This window comes from Leucoraja erinacea, chromosome 16 (assembly GCF_028641065.1).
Source record: "Leucoraja erinacea ecotype New England chromosome 16, Leri_hhj_1, whole genome shotgun sequence".
Lineage (NCBI taxonomy): Eukaryota > Metazoa > Chordata > Chondrichthyes > Rajiformes > Rajidae > Leucoraja > Leucoraja erinaceus.
Window position 1 is genome coordinate 10,626,687 of NC_073392.1, and position 14,489 is coordinate 10,641,175.

Below are 14,489 nucleotides of genomic sequence, written 5' to 3' on the forward strand. Positions count from 1 at the left end.
TGTTGATAAACAGCAAAAAGAAATTCCAAAGGTAATGGAAACACTAGGTGCTGAGCGCTCTCTTCTACCTGCATTGCAGAGGCAATTAAACACACCTGAGCATTTACAAATGCCTGTGAAGCCATGTATCCCAAACATTACGGTGCCCTGAAATGGGCGGGACTATGTATAAACACAGCTGTAATTTCTACATGGTGAAACCAAAATGTATAAAAATTGCATTTAATAAAATCTGACAATGTGCACTTTAACCAAACGTGATTTCTTTTCTATTACAAATCTCAAATTGTAGATTACAGAGGCTAATAAATAAATGATGGGTCTTTGTTATTCCCACAACACACACACACACACACACACACACACACACACACACACACACACACACACACACACACACACACACACACACACACACACACACACACACACACACACACACACACACACACACACACACACACACACACACACACACACACACACACACACACACACACACACACACACACACACACACACACACACACACACACACACACACACACACACACACACACACACACACACACACACACACACACACACACAAAAAAAAAACAACAATAATAATAAAAAAAGACAAAACTATTTGCGTATTTGGAGGTTGTAGTGTTTAATAGCATGATGACTGATTTCTGTTCTGTATGAATCTTTTGTAGAACAATATACACAATGTTAATAATACAGGCTGTAAATTGCATGTGTTTGATCAGTTTCTGGCATAAAGCACATAATAGCCACTGAGTACTTTGATGATATAATTATATGTGAAAAATGACACAAAGGAAATGGGACTGGTGAACAGGAAAAGGTGCCAGAAAGTTCCTGGTCCAAATACCTGATAGGCAGGATTTCACAGCCAGATATGTGTAACCATTGCAAGCATTCCCAAAATTGTAGGTTAATTAACGCACAATTAACACATAGAAAACTGCCAAGTGGGGTTTTCTCAAATTCAACTTCTGTCTAACATCCTTAAACAAAACAGACATAAAATACTGCAGATGCTGGAATCCTGAGCAAAAACAAACTGCTGGAGGAACTTAGTGGGTCAGGCAACATCTGTGGAAGTAAGGTGACAGACAACCTTCCAGGTCGCAACCCTTCTTCAGAGAAGGTTTGTTTATGTACTATTCTGACCCAGAAGAAATGAAAGTGTCATTGTTTCAAAGCATCCACACCAGATAATCCTCGTGGTTTACAGGAGCGCAATAACCTATAGATACACTACATTAGGATGATCAAATGCCATTTCCCCATTCACAAACATTGGTTCTTCTTTCTTTGTGGACTGTGTGTCCAAGGGGGTGTTCATTTTCTGCTGGATTATTGATTCTTAAAATGTCCCTGCCATCAATATTAACCATATAACCATATAACAATTACAGCACGGAAACAGGCCATCTGCACCCTTCTAGTCCGTGCCGAACACATAATCTCCCCTAGTCCCATATACCTGCGCTCAGACCATAACCCTCCATTCCCTTCCCATCCATATAACTAATATTAAAAATATTAAAGTAATAGTCTTATGTAGGAAGGAACTGCAGATGCCAGTATAAACCGAAGATAGATGCAAGAAGCTGGAGTAACTCAGCGGGTCAGGCAGCATCTCTGGAGAAACGGAATAGATTACGTTTCGGGTCGAGACCCAAGGGTCTCATCCCAAAACATCACCTATTCCTTTTCTCCAGATATGCTGCCTGACCCGCTGAGTGAAATTAATAGTTTCCAGGTTCATCCTTTTCTCCTTCTTTACAACATTTGTAGTCCTCTAGTCTTCCACCACTACACCTATGTTGTTTTTTAAAAAAAGGACAAGGATCATTACAAGCAGATCTCCAAGTTTTTACTTATTTCCCAAACATTGCCCTTTTGCTTCGCAATCAATGTCCACATACATACATCAACAGCAAATGTTCCATGGGATAATTAATAGAAAATTGTAAATCTACTCAGATCAGCAGTCTGGGAATCAAACCTACTCCATATGGACTGAATCCAGTACCTTTCCCATGATTGAGTTCCGAACGACAGTTCATGAATTTAAGCAGGAAACTAACAGTTGTTATAAGTAGTGCCTATTCATTTTAAGGCATTATCTGAGTTTTCTGCAACATTATGGACTCCTAATGTTCCTAAATATAAGGGGTAAGTGATAGTTGTGCAAAATTATTTTACAAAATTTTTCAGAAACCAAAGACTAGGACCATTAATCATTAAGTATTAAGGAGTAAATAATGACTACCTCTCCAACATGTAATTTGTGCAACTTCATAAACTAGTTGCTTTAATTTGTAGGCCATTATTTGCTGCCAACTTTCTCTCCGTCTAAAAGAGGTGACTTCCCGATGGCTCATTGTAGGTCACTTAAGGGCAGCAAAATTCAATAAATCCTAATTTGGTTTAAGAAGGAAAAGCTTTAAGACTTCTTGGGCATCAAAGCAAATTGAATGCAAGGCAGAGTTATCATTCTGAATGTGTGAACATGTTTGCATCAAGAATTACCCAGCCTTTGGAGAGAATTTAAATGTTTGAGCAAAGGAAGAAGACAACAAGGAACAGTTGAACTAGAAATGTGTGGGAAAGAATGCTGGTTTACACCGATGGTAGACACAAAATGCTGGAGTAACTCAGCGGGACAGGCAGCATCTATGAAGAGAAGGAATGGGTGACAATTTGGGTCGAGACCCTTCTTCAGTCTGATCCAACTAGATACTTTAATTAGAACAAGTGATGGATTAGCTCAGCGGGTCAGACAAAATTTCTGGAAGTGGTCAAGCAACATTTCTGGTCGGGACACTTCATCAGACTGATGTAGTGGAAGGGAGGAAGCTGGAAAGGGGAGGTGGGTGCAGGACAAAGCCAGGCAAGTGGCAGGTGGATAGAGGTTGGGGAGAGGTGGTGGGGGGGGGGGTGTGGTGGGTGCAGTTGATTGGTAGATGGGTGGGCAAAGGCAAAACTTGGAAAGGAAACAAAAGGTTGATAATGAAATGTAAAGTCAGAGGAAGGGATGTGGGCATAGTGGAGGCCTCACTCTGGCAATGGAGCAGGCCCAGGACAGAATGGTTGGTGGTATGTAAGTGTGAAGGGTCGTTAGAAAGGTTAGCAACCGGGTTATCCATCTGTATATTTTAATTGTTTATCAGCATCATTAACCATTAACCCAACAGTGAAATTGCTTTTTGACATTTTTTTTTCTTTCTTTAACAATACTACCCATTAAATTCATTACCATTCTTTACTCCTGATCTCAGGTGTATACCGTGCTGTTCAAAACGCATCATCCTTCATGTAAAGGTTTTTCCTTCTCTTTTCTTAACTTTGATTTATAAGAAGCAGAAGAGTGTGGTGAAGATTGACAAAGTAGTATTGGCTCTCTGATCTAAGGTTACTGACTGTTTAATGCAACTTCCCATCAAGCTGAAAGTGCGAGGGCTGAGCCTTAAGGCCTGTCCCACTAGGTGATTTTATAGGCGACTGCCGGCATCTGTCATAGTCAAAGCAGGTCGCCAACTGGACTAATGGGCCTGTTCCACTTACAGAAGTTTTTAGGCAACTGCCGGCGACTATGACAATGGTATTCACTGGTCAGCATCGGCGACAACCTACGACAGCACTACGTCAGGAGAAGACAAGCTACGACGAGCCCACGGTCGCCAACTGTCGCCGAAAAGGTTTGAACAATTCAAATTCCAGCGGCGACCAGAAAAACGCTATCACTCTTTGGGCGACTGCGGAGACGACTCACGACCATACAGGCGACACCACGGCAACTGTGTGGTGTCAAACTAGTCGCAGGCAGTCATCTAAAAAATCGCTTAAGTGGGACAGGCCCATAAGTTTAAACAGTTTCAGCCGAAACATTTTGTTAATTATTTCTCTAGTTTTAATATCTTTAATATCTGTAGTCCATTACCTCTGCTGTTAAATCTGGACAGGTTTGTTTTGTTTTCAAACACAACATTTGAACATAACTGACTGCCAAAATAAAAACAACAGATCATCTAAGAGAATTAAATGACATTCTATCTATCATCTCATACTCTGGCTCATTCCCCCAAAACTATTCCACACTGGAAAATATATATAGAATTTGTTTTTAAAAAACAAACTTGTTTGGGCTGAATAGTGGATTGAACCCAAACCAAGTCTCCCCCACTCAGTTTATCTCATCTTGGTCTTTCAGCACATCTCTCTATTCCCTTTTCTCTCATATGCTTGTCTAGTTTGCATCTGAAAGCATCCAACCTTTTTGTCTCAACCACTTCCTGTGAGAGTAGGTTTCACATTCTAACCACTGAGTGAAGAAAATTCTCCATGTTTCCACATTGAACATATTAGTAACTATCTTGCCTTGATGGATTCTCCCACAAGTGGAAATATTTACTCCATATCTACTCTAACCTACTCGAATTTTTAAAGGCTCAATTAGGTCTCTAACTTTGGCTCTTATTTTCGTGGTTTGAAGGTCTGTAGTCAAACATATATTCAGAAAACTAAAATTTCCCTGACAATTGGTACGTTAAACCATATCTTAACTATTCTTACTTTTCTTTAATACTTTCTCCTTCATTTTCTTTCTTTGTAGATTAAATCTAAAATTAAGACATGATGCTATATCTCATTAGTCTGAAGAAGGGTTTTGGCCTGAATCGTTGCCTATTCCTTAGCTCCATAGATGCTGCCTCACCCGCTGAGTTTCTCTAGCATTTTTGTCTACCTTTGATTTTCCAGCATCTGCAGTTCCTTCTTAAACATGCTATATAATATGATGGTTCCACCTGGAATATCGATGTTAACTTCTGCTGTCAGAGGAATTTAATAATCCCATAAAAAAGGGCTGCAAAGATCTCAAAGGACAACAGGAGTTGGAATAATAAGCAATGAGCAATTAGGATTGGGTGCTCCCAAACGAAGACGAAGAAAGCTATTCAAAATGATAACATTAATAGATGATATAAAGATAGACGAGTTCAATGGTTATATAAATTGGTGGCTGGTCCCAAAAAAGCAAAAAAAAATGTTTTTAATTGTGACTTACAAAGAGAATTGACAATGTGCAATGCTTTTACACTGGAGCCAATAGTTGCTTTCCCAATGGCAGCATTCAAAAAGGTGCTGGTTAGTTACATAGATAATGATTTGGGAAGAAAAAAAAAGTGGGGAAAATGGCATTAGTCTAGAAGAATGAAAGAAAAATTGGACATGAACCCACAAGGAAGGTACAATACATCAGAAACAAGCAACGCCAAATGGATTATCCTGGACAAAAATTCAAAATGGAAAACAATGCAAATCAATAACCAGTTTTGAGAGCCAACCAGCAAAACTATAAATACACAATGACTATGGATAGACCTGGCTGCCCAACCATGCAGCAAAGAAACCTGGTCGCCAGGTGTTATTGAAAAAACACCACTGAATACCATTGTTGCAAGATGTTCCAGTTTACAGGACGGACAAAGCATTGGCAGCATCCTCTCTCAGGCCAATATCATGAGTGCTGAAGTTCTGATCATGCTTAACTAGCTGCAATGGTCATCTGTCTGACACTAGACTCTTGAAGCAAGTACTCCCCTCTTAAACCTATTGCAACAAACAATTTCCAGAACAGAGAAAATACTTAAAAAAAAATATTCATATGCTCCTCAACTCATGGGAATGATTGACCTAAGATCAGTCAAACTAGTGGAAGAGCATCGAGGAAGGTTTCAAGTACTTCAGGAACCTTCAATGAGAGGATGTGGAGAAGCAAATGCAAATGGCAAAAGAAGTGTTTAACAATCTAAATATTTCTCCACCTGTCCCATGAAGCTCAAACTGCCTGTGCAGATGCAAAATGGGACTATTCCGAAACCTCGGAATCCACATGTCCCAAGTCAAAGCATGTCATTCTTAATGTAGAGGGGCTGATCAAGACGAAAGATCAGAAAGGTAAAATATACTTTTATTTTAATTCTTGTGCAGGAAGTCTTCTCCCCACTTCAAAATTCAAACTAACTTAAATAAAGATGAGAGAAGACATTGGTTCCTCCCAATAATTTGTTTAAGACATTTTCTGTTGATTATCTCCAGAGATTTAGTTGAGTTTATTATTGTCACATGTACAGTGAAAAGATACAGTGAAAAACGTTTTATTTGCAGTCAATGAAAATACTATACATGATTACATTTAAAGCCTCCACAGTGTACAGATAAAAGATAAAGGTAGTTTAAAGATCTCCATTGAAGTGGAACTTGATTCCACTCTGGTTTTGTGGGTTTTGAGGTAACAGACGAGACCAATGTAGGAAACATGATTCTTCCACTAAATGCCCCCAAATTATTCTTTGTGTTGTGAGATGGTGCATTTCTTCTCTCATTTATGTAAGGGCTCAAGGTTCTCTGGACCATACGGAATGCTCCTCCTCCAGTTTGAGCAAGCTTGGCCAGCTCTTTCCAAGTCCATATTTGAACCTCTTCCCGTGGCAAAGATCAGAATGGAGTCTTGAATCAGACATGCGAATGACGTGGTTCACCTAATCAAACTGACTGAATGCAAAAAAGGCCTCATAGCTGGAGATGTTGACTTTGAAAAGAACACTAACATTTGGTCACTTACAACAAACATTCAATGGCAAAACTCAACAGGTAGAGCAGCATACGTGGGAGAAAAGGAATTGTCCATTTTTCAGGTCAAAACTCTGCATAAGGACAAAGACAAAACAGTCATTTGTTCCCGTAAACTTGCAGAAAATTTGCTGCAAAATTTGAGTCAGAATAGGTGGTGTGCCTTCAGATGCCTGTTACAGGTAGTTACTGTTTCAGAAGCATACAGGAGGTGCAGGGAAGTTGCGGGAAGAATACTGCTGCTTAGTAGATCATGAGTTCAGTGTCTGATCTGAGGTCATTTAAGACTGAGGTGAGAAAAAAACGTTTTCACCCAGAAAGTTGTGAATTTATGGAATTCCCTGCCACAGAGGGCAGTGGAGGCCAAGTCACTGGATGGATTTAAGAGAGAGTTAGATAGAGCTCTAGGGGGCTAGTGGAGTCAAGGGATATGGGGAGAAGGCAGGCACGGGTTATTGATAGGGGATGATCAGCCATGATCACAATGAATGGCGGTGCTGACTCGAAGGGCCGAATGGCCTCCTCCTGCACCTATTTTCTATGTTTCTATGTTTCTATGTCTTGATCTTCAAACACCCCTTCTGCCAATTGACCAAAGGCATTGAAGGTAATGGCAATTTTCATCACCAAAGTCTATCATCATCAAGAGGTTGCTGCTGAGATGTGAAATGTGTTTCCCATTTTCCAGGGACTCACTATGAATGTTTATGGTGGAGGTCAGTGTTGGGGTGTGGGGGTAAGTTGAGTGCAAGGTTCATCCACTCATACACTCCAGTGAACAAATCAATGGTCCTCAGACTACAAGTTGACCATAACTTGTGGCAAAAGTCATAATTGTGTATCACTCTCGCTTGCTCAGTCTTGCTATCTCTCACTGACACATAGAAGTGTAGAAAATAGGTACATGAGTAGGCCATTCGGCTCTTCGAGCCAGCACTACCATTCAACATGATCATGATCATCCAAAATCAGTACCCTGGTCCTGCTTTTTCCCCATATCTCTTGATCCCTTTAGCCTAAACTCTCTCTTGAAAACATCCAGTGAATTGGCCTCCTCTGCCTTCTATGGCAGAGAATTACACAGGTTTACAACTCTCTGGGTGAAAAAGGTTTTCCTCATCTCAGTCCTAAATTGCTTACCTCTTATTCTTAAACCTTGATCCCTGGTTCTGGACTCCCCCAACATGGGGAACATTTTCCCCGCATCTAGCCTGTCCAATCCCCGATGAATTATGTGTATTTTTCTATTCGATCAGTTTTCAAAATATATCAGGAATGTTATCTGAAAAAATCTTTAAAATCTTCCCTCCGGTTTGTTTCCAATATCTTTCAAAAAACAATTGAATAGGAACTAAAAACTACAGAACATGTAATCATCTGGCTGAAGTACTGAGAATGTTTACATACACCACCCAGTCTCAAAATATACGATTTGCATGCAGCTAAGGGCAGCACAGTGGTGCAGGTGGTTAAGCTGTTGCCTCACAGAGCCCAAAACCGTGGTTCAATCCTGACCTTAGGTGCTGTCTATATGGAGTTTGCACGTTCTTCTTATGACTGCTTAGGGTTTCCTTCGGGTGCTCCGTTTCCCTCCCAACATGCCAAAGATATGCGGGTGTGCAGGTTAATTGGCCTCTGTAAATTGTTCAGATGTGTAGGGAGCGGATGCGAAAGTGTGATAACATAGAACTAGTGTGAATGGGCAATTGATGGTTGGCACTGACTCGGTGGGCTGAATGGCCTGTCGCCATGCTGTATATCTGAACTAAACTAAACTAGAGAATGATACATCTGAACAAAAATATCAAGTTATTGAGAAGGATGATGCCATTAAATTAAAAAAGTGTTTACAGAGAAACTATGAACAAACACAGCCACAATGAATTAAAATAAAACAAAAAAAAATAATTTAGAAAACATCGAGTGATCTATATAGATAAGTGGATCATGTAGTTATATTACAGAGAGATATTACGTGTCAATGATCAGTTTAATACTGGAAATCCTATCACAGCGCCACCTACAGCAAAGACAAACAGGTGGGCTTTACAGTCAAGACCAAATATTTTCACATTTGAATTCTCATGGCAAATCTTTTTACAAAACAGCTTTCAACAGAATGTGTGACCAAAGGATGAATTACTGAATCAACAACAAATTCAGCTCGTGAGCTTAATAGTAAGAACAAGAATCTAATGGGTCGTGGAATAAGAGGCCTAAGCAGACTATAAGTAAACAGTGAGAACAGATTTGTGATAGCTAATGTGGCATTGCAACTTCAATACAATGGTTGAATACTATATACTATACATAGTATGTACCTGCAATATGCAATGTACCTTATGTTAAGCCACAGGTGAAGAACCTTTCCAATCTGCGGAATAAGACTGAAGCCATGCTAAGGCATTAGACAATAGACAATAGGTGCAGGAGTAGGCCATTCGGCCCTTCAAGCCAGCACCATCATTCAATGTGATCACGGCTGATCATCCACAATCAGTACCCCGTTCCTGCCTTCTCGCCATATCCCCTGACTCCGCTATCTTTAAGAGCCCTATCTAGCTCTCTCTTGAAAGTATCAAGAGAACCGGCCTCCACCACCATCTGAGGCAGAGAATTCCACAGACTCACAACTCTATGTGTGAAAAAGTGTTTCCACATCTCTGTTCTAAATGGCTTACCCTTTACTCTTAAACTGTGGCCCCTGGTTCTGGACTCCCCCAACATTGGGAACATGTTTCCTGCCTCTAGCGTGTCCAAACCCTTTATAATCTTATATGTTTCAATATGATCCCCTCTTATCCATCTAAATTCCAGTATACAAACCCAGCCGCTCCATTCTCTCAGCATATGACAGTCTTGCCATCCCTGTAATTAACCTTGTGAACCTACGCAGCACTCCCTCAATAGCAAGAATGTCCTTCCTCATATTTGGAGACCAAAAGTGCACACAATACTCTAGGTGTGGTCTCACTAGGGCCCTGTACAACTGCAGAAGGACCACTTTGCTCCTATAGTCAACTCCTCTTGTCATGAAGGCCAACATGCCATTCGCTTTCTTCACTGCCTGCTGTACCTGAATGCTTGTATGTTGGGTCTTAAGAGTTGAAGAAAAATCTAGACCCGAAACATTACCTATTCCTTCTCCCCAGAGATGCTGCCTGAATGGCTCAGTTACTCCAGGACTTTGTATCTATCTAAGAGTTGGAAGGTCTGATAACGTAATCCAATGTACTTGAAAAACATGCAAGTGGGGCCTGATTAGTTAGTATACATTTACTCCCTCAAATTCTTAGCAAGTCAGAAGCTAAGTTAAAGAAACACAATTCTATCACCTTTTATTGACCAGGATGATTACAATCTGGGCACCACAATAGCCCTTAAGTCTAATGCACTGAATATATAAAGTGTGGATACCAAGTGTAAGCATCAACAGAGTCAACTGTAATATTCTCCCCAGTCAAACATGCTCAGTCAAGTGATTTAATTAAGATAACTTACGCAGCTACACCAGAGATACAGATTTGATCCTGATCTCAGGTGCTGACTGTGTGGAGTTTGCATGTTCTCCCTATGACAGCGAAGGATTCCTCCGACATCACAAAGTCATGTGAGTCGATAGATTAATTGACCTCTGTAAAATTGGCCACAAACAAAGGTGGGATAACATAAAACTAGGGTGTATGGATGGTTGATGGTCAGTATGGACTCAGTGGGCCAAAGGGCCTGTTTCTATATTGTATCTTTCACTCGTTCAACCTCTGTTCCTATCAGCAGCAGAAGGATACACGGCACCCGCTATATTTTACTCCAAGCAGATGCATGTCTTTGCAGGAGTGGGAAGAGATGACATTGCCGAAAAGGTAGAATTCAATTCCTTAAATGAAATATATCGCAAAATAACTTTTGCTTCAAAGTTAAGGAATGCAATAATGGAGCCATGGATAAAAATAGATGCATCTTTTGGAAGGGTGTGCAACGTTCTACACTGGTTTCTTTGTAAATATTAATCTAGAAGTAAACATACTTCCACCTAACAGGCTCTGAAGTAATTCAAGCAACCTTTTGTTTATTTCCTTCTGACTTCAGTTCACCATCCACTTGTTTACCAATGACTGTAACAGCATTGAATGATTTCCATATCAAGTAAGTAGTTGGGTTTAAAACATATTGATAAGTGTAAATAATCAATTTTTTATGCATGTTAGCAATTGCCAGCCATTTCAAACATAACTAACATTAACAATAAAATGCTGCACCAGCGAGTAACAGGCATGGTATTGGATAAAATACACTATTTTTTAAATTCTCAATTTAAGGGTCTGATAATCTTGAGGGTGCCAAGTATGACAATGACTTGAGAGTGTAAACCAACCATAGACAGAATGACTAAAAACTACCAGATCAAATGAGAGATAGTGTCAGAGGTTATGGGGAGAAGGCAGGAGAATTGCATTGAGAGGGAAAGATAAATCAGCCACAATTGAATGGCGGAGCAGACGCTGGACCGAATGGCCTAAAATTGCTCTTATAATGTATTAACTTATTGTGGATCAAGCCTCACATTGGACTAAACAATGTGTTAAATCCAGCAGCTTTTCTTTAAAATTACCATGGATAAAATAGTGAAATTACAAAAAAGATCCTCCATGGTTCACTGAGAAATGTACTGAATGTAGTCTATGGATGAGCCATGCAGATAGAAACCACAAAATGTGGTTCCTACCATAAGCTGACTTAAATCTTCTCAATAAGAGGAGCACCCCAATCATCCTTATTGCTGTAGATGAAAATGGGAATGTGGGGGGGGGGGGGGGATTCTAATTAGCATCTAGAATCAGAATATGCAGGTTTTTTAGGAAGAACAAGATCACTTTGGATGAAAAGTATTCCCCATAATTGAAAAGCGACACAATTCCACTACAGAGAAACTGATACTTGGAAGAGGTTTGGACACCTAGGAACAAGAGGTGCCCTTCCACAAGTGACATCCTCACAGGCATAAGCAGAGAACCGAAGAGGGGAGAGGGGTGAAATTGTGTTAAGATCTTATCTCTCAATGGTTGGTGATTCTCCTGTCAACTACTAAATAAAAAAGGAAAACTGTAAATTGGAACGTGATTTAACCTATGTGTAAAAATAGTAAAGAGGAAAATCCCTGATAAAAGCAACATACTAAATGACAGTGGAGGAAGTAACTGCAGATGCTGGTCTATGCCGAAGATAGACACAAAATGCGAGAGTAACTCAGCGGGACAAGCAGCATCTCTGGAGCAAAGGAATGGGTGATGTTTCGGGTCAAGAAGGAGGGTCTGGATCTGAAACGTCCCCCATTCCTTCTCTCCAGAAATGGTGTCTGTCCCGCTGAGTTACTCCAACATTTTGTGTCTATCTTCATACTAAATAACAGTTTGATTTCTTCATAACAGGAGAAAATTCAGAATATTGAACATATTAATATCCTATCTTTTTTATATCTAACAACCCAATCAATTGTGGCTTTATTTATTATTGGATCAATATAGATCTCTTTAACTTCTACATGGGCAAAAGGATGCAATTGTGTGAAGTGATATATACACATGCATTAGTTTGGAATCATTCTCCATAACAAATAATAAAAACGTGCTTTCATCATGGAACAGTCTTCATATCTATTGGCATGAGATCTTTATATGGCAAAAATGTTTGTGTATTTTCTCAGCTAGTTGATTAATATGTCATAAATCTTGGAGTCTGGCCTGTCAAATGAAAAACAGGATTACATCCAAAGCTGTCAAGATTAGGAAAACTTATCTTGTTCAGCTGGAACAGCATCGTTGTTAGATTCATATCAAATCTTGCAGAGTTATCTCATATTTCAGAAAAAATGTTTCAATTTCTTCAAAAAGTTTTTTTTCGATGAACACTGAAAACATGTTAACACTTTCAAAACATTGTCGTCTTAGAACGTGCACATTAAGATAGCAGTAAAACGTATTTAATATTTTAATACCAGTGGAAAGTACGAAACATGTTTGCAACATAATCTGTTCAATTTTTGGATGCCGAACAAACCAAAATATGTCTATCTGAAATTCATTGTTTGTGGCTTTGGGATGTCAGCTTGCTGAATTCCTCCCAATTAAACTAATGTTTCAGTGCAAAAGCTCTCCGGATATCTTACCATCTTATTTAGATGCCAATTCTCAAATCAACATTGTTCCTACTGGGATTTCTGAATACACCCATCTTAGCATATATTAAATGTATATGTATTAAGCAGGTACAATGAAGGTGCAGGAGGACACAAGGCTAAATGCAGAAGGACTCTGAGTGGTGCTCCCACCTTTAATGAAATCAGATTTTAACAACTCTTTTTTGTTAAATACAGCTGGTGTCAGGAGGATGCATCCAACTCATAAAGCACAGCAATGACAATGTACAGTGGCAGTAATACAAGGACATAGTTCATCATGACATTTCTAGCTATTCCCAACTGATTAGGGTCATTATGCTGGAGGTCTGATTTATGTTGTCATTTCCTCTCACCGATCCTGCATCAATGAATCTTAATGAATTGGTAAATAAGGGTGAAGATTACACTCCATGACACAGAAACATTCCTCATTCTCAACATCAAGATTTATGTAGCCAATTAGTGACTAACAGAGAAAATTGGTTGCCAGAAAAATCATATTCTTTGTGGTACAACAAATAAAAGTCCCCCCCCCCCCCTCCCCTTCTAGAGGACATGGATACTAAACAAGTTCATAAAATAAACCATTTTCCTAGCATACGTACTTGAGAAAGAAATGAAAAAGAATATGAAAATGATTTTATGTAAAGTGCTTGACCCTTTCCCGTTCCGATGCCAGGATGTTTTAAGGACAAGACATCTCTGGATGTTTTTTTTGTAAAAATTCTCAAAATAATCACTTAAGATACAATGAATTCCTTTATCTGTTACATATTGTATGTAGCTTTAGTTAGCGATGCACGCTCTTCACATCAAACAGCCATCACCACTACTAGAAAGTGGGCTCATCAGAGAGCAACTCAAAAGGCACTGTGTGAAAAGAAGTGGAAAATTAAAGCTGAAGCCGTCTAGGAAGGGTTTAATTTACTGGCGTGTACAGTATGCAAATGAGATTACACAGCTTAACTGCATCATTTATGTCCATAATAACAGCATCATCATTACAGGGCTCAAATTAAATTACACCATAATTAGCATATCAAAGTGATTGGTTAAAGTTTAAAACAAATACCCAATTTTGTTAATGAACAGCTGTAATTGTCATGTACACTCCAATGAAAACACCCTAAACAAATATATGTTTAAGAATCGGGTTTTTTATAAAAGATTCTGGTGCTGAAGAAGCCATGGAATCGAAATTGAAACAGTAAATTACCAAAAGGCTGATGATACAAAATTTAAAGATGTAGCTTTTCATTTTATTCACTAAAGAACCCATTAAACCATAAGCTCTGGAGAACTATGTAAATTATCTGCCTTTCAAGGTAGGGCTGGGGCAAATCCACTCCATCAACTAATGATGGACCTCATTACATGCAGAGAGTATTCATAATGAGGAAGCAGCCACCCGCCATTCCACATTCTAACATAAATCCCTATGAAATGTTAATATCTCACTTCTAATTAGAGACTACCGAGTCAAAATGTGCTTTCATGGGTAATAAGTAGCAAAATAAATTTATGTTTTAATAGCACATTGCAAAAGAACCTCACATGTGGTTATTTTATTTAAAATATAAGAACACTTGCAGTTTTTTTGGCTCATCGCTGCTTTTAGTGACTGCAAATGCAATCAGCTAATAGAAATTAAATTGTT

General features: G+C 39.2%; 1 protein-coding gene across 13 annotated transcripts in view; it reads right to left on the reverse strand.

Annotated features, from left to right (window-relative positions):
* Positions 1-14,489, reverse strand: part of foxp1b (forkhead box P1b) — a 474,222-nt gene that overhangs the window by 274,700 nt on the left and 185,033 nt on the right. The window lies entirely within an intron of this gene.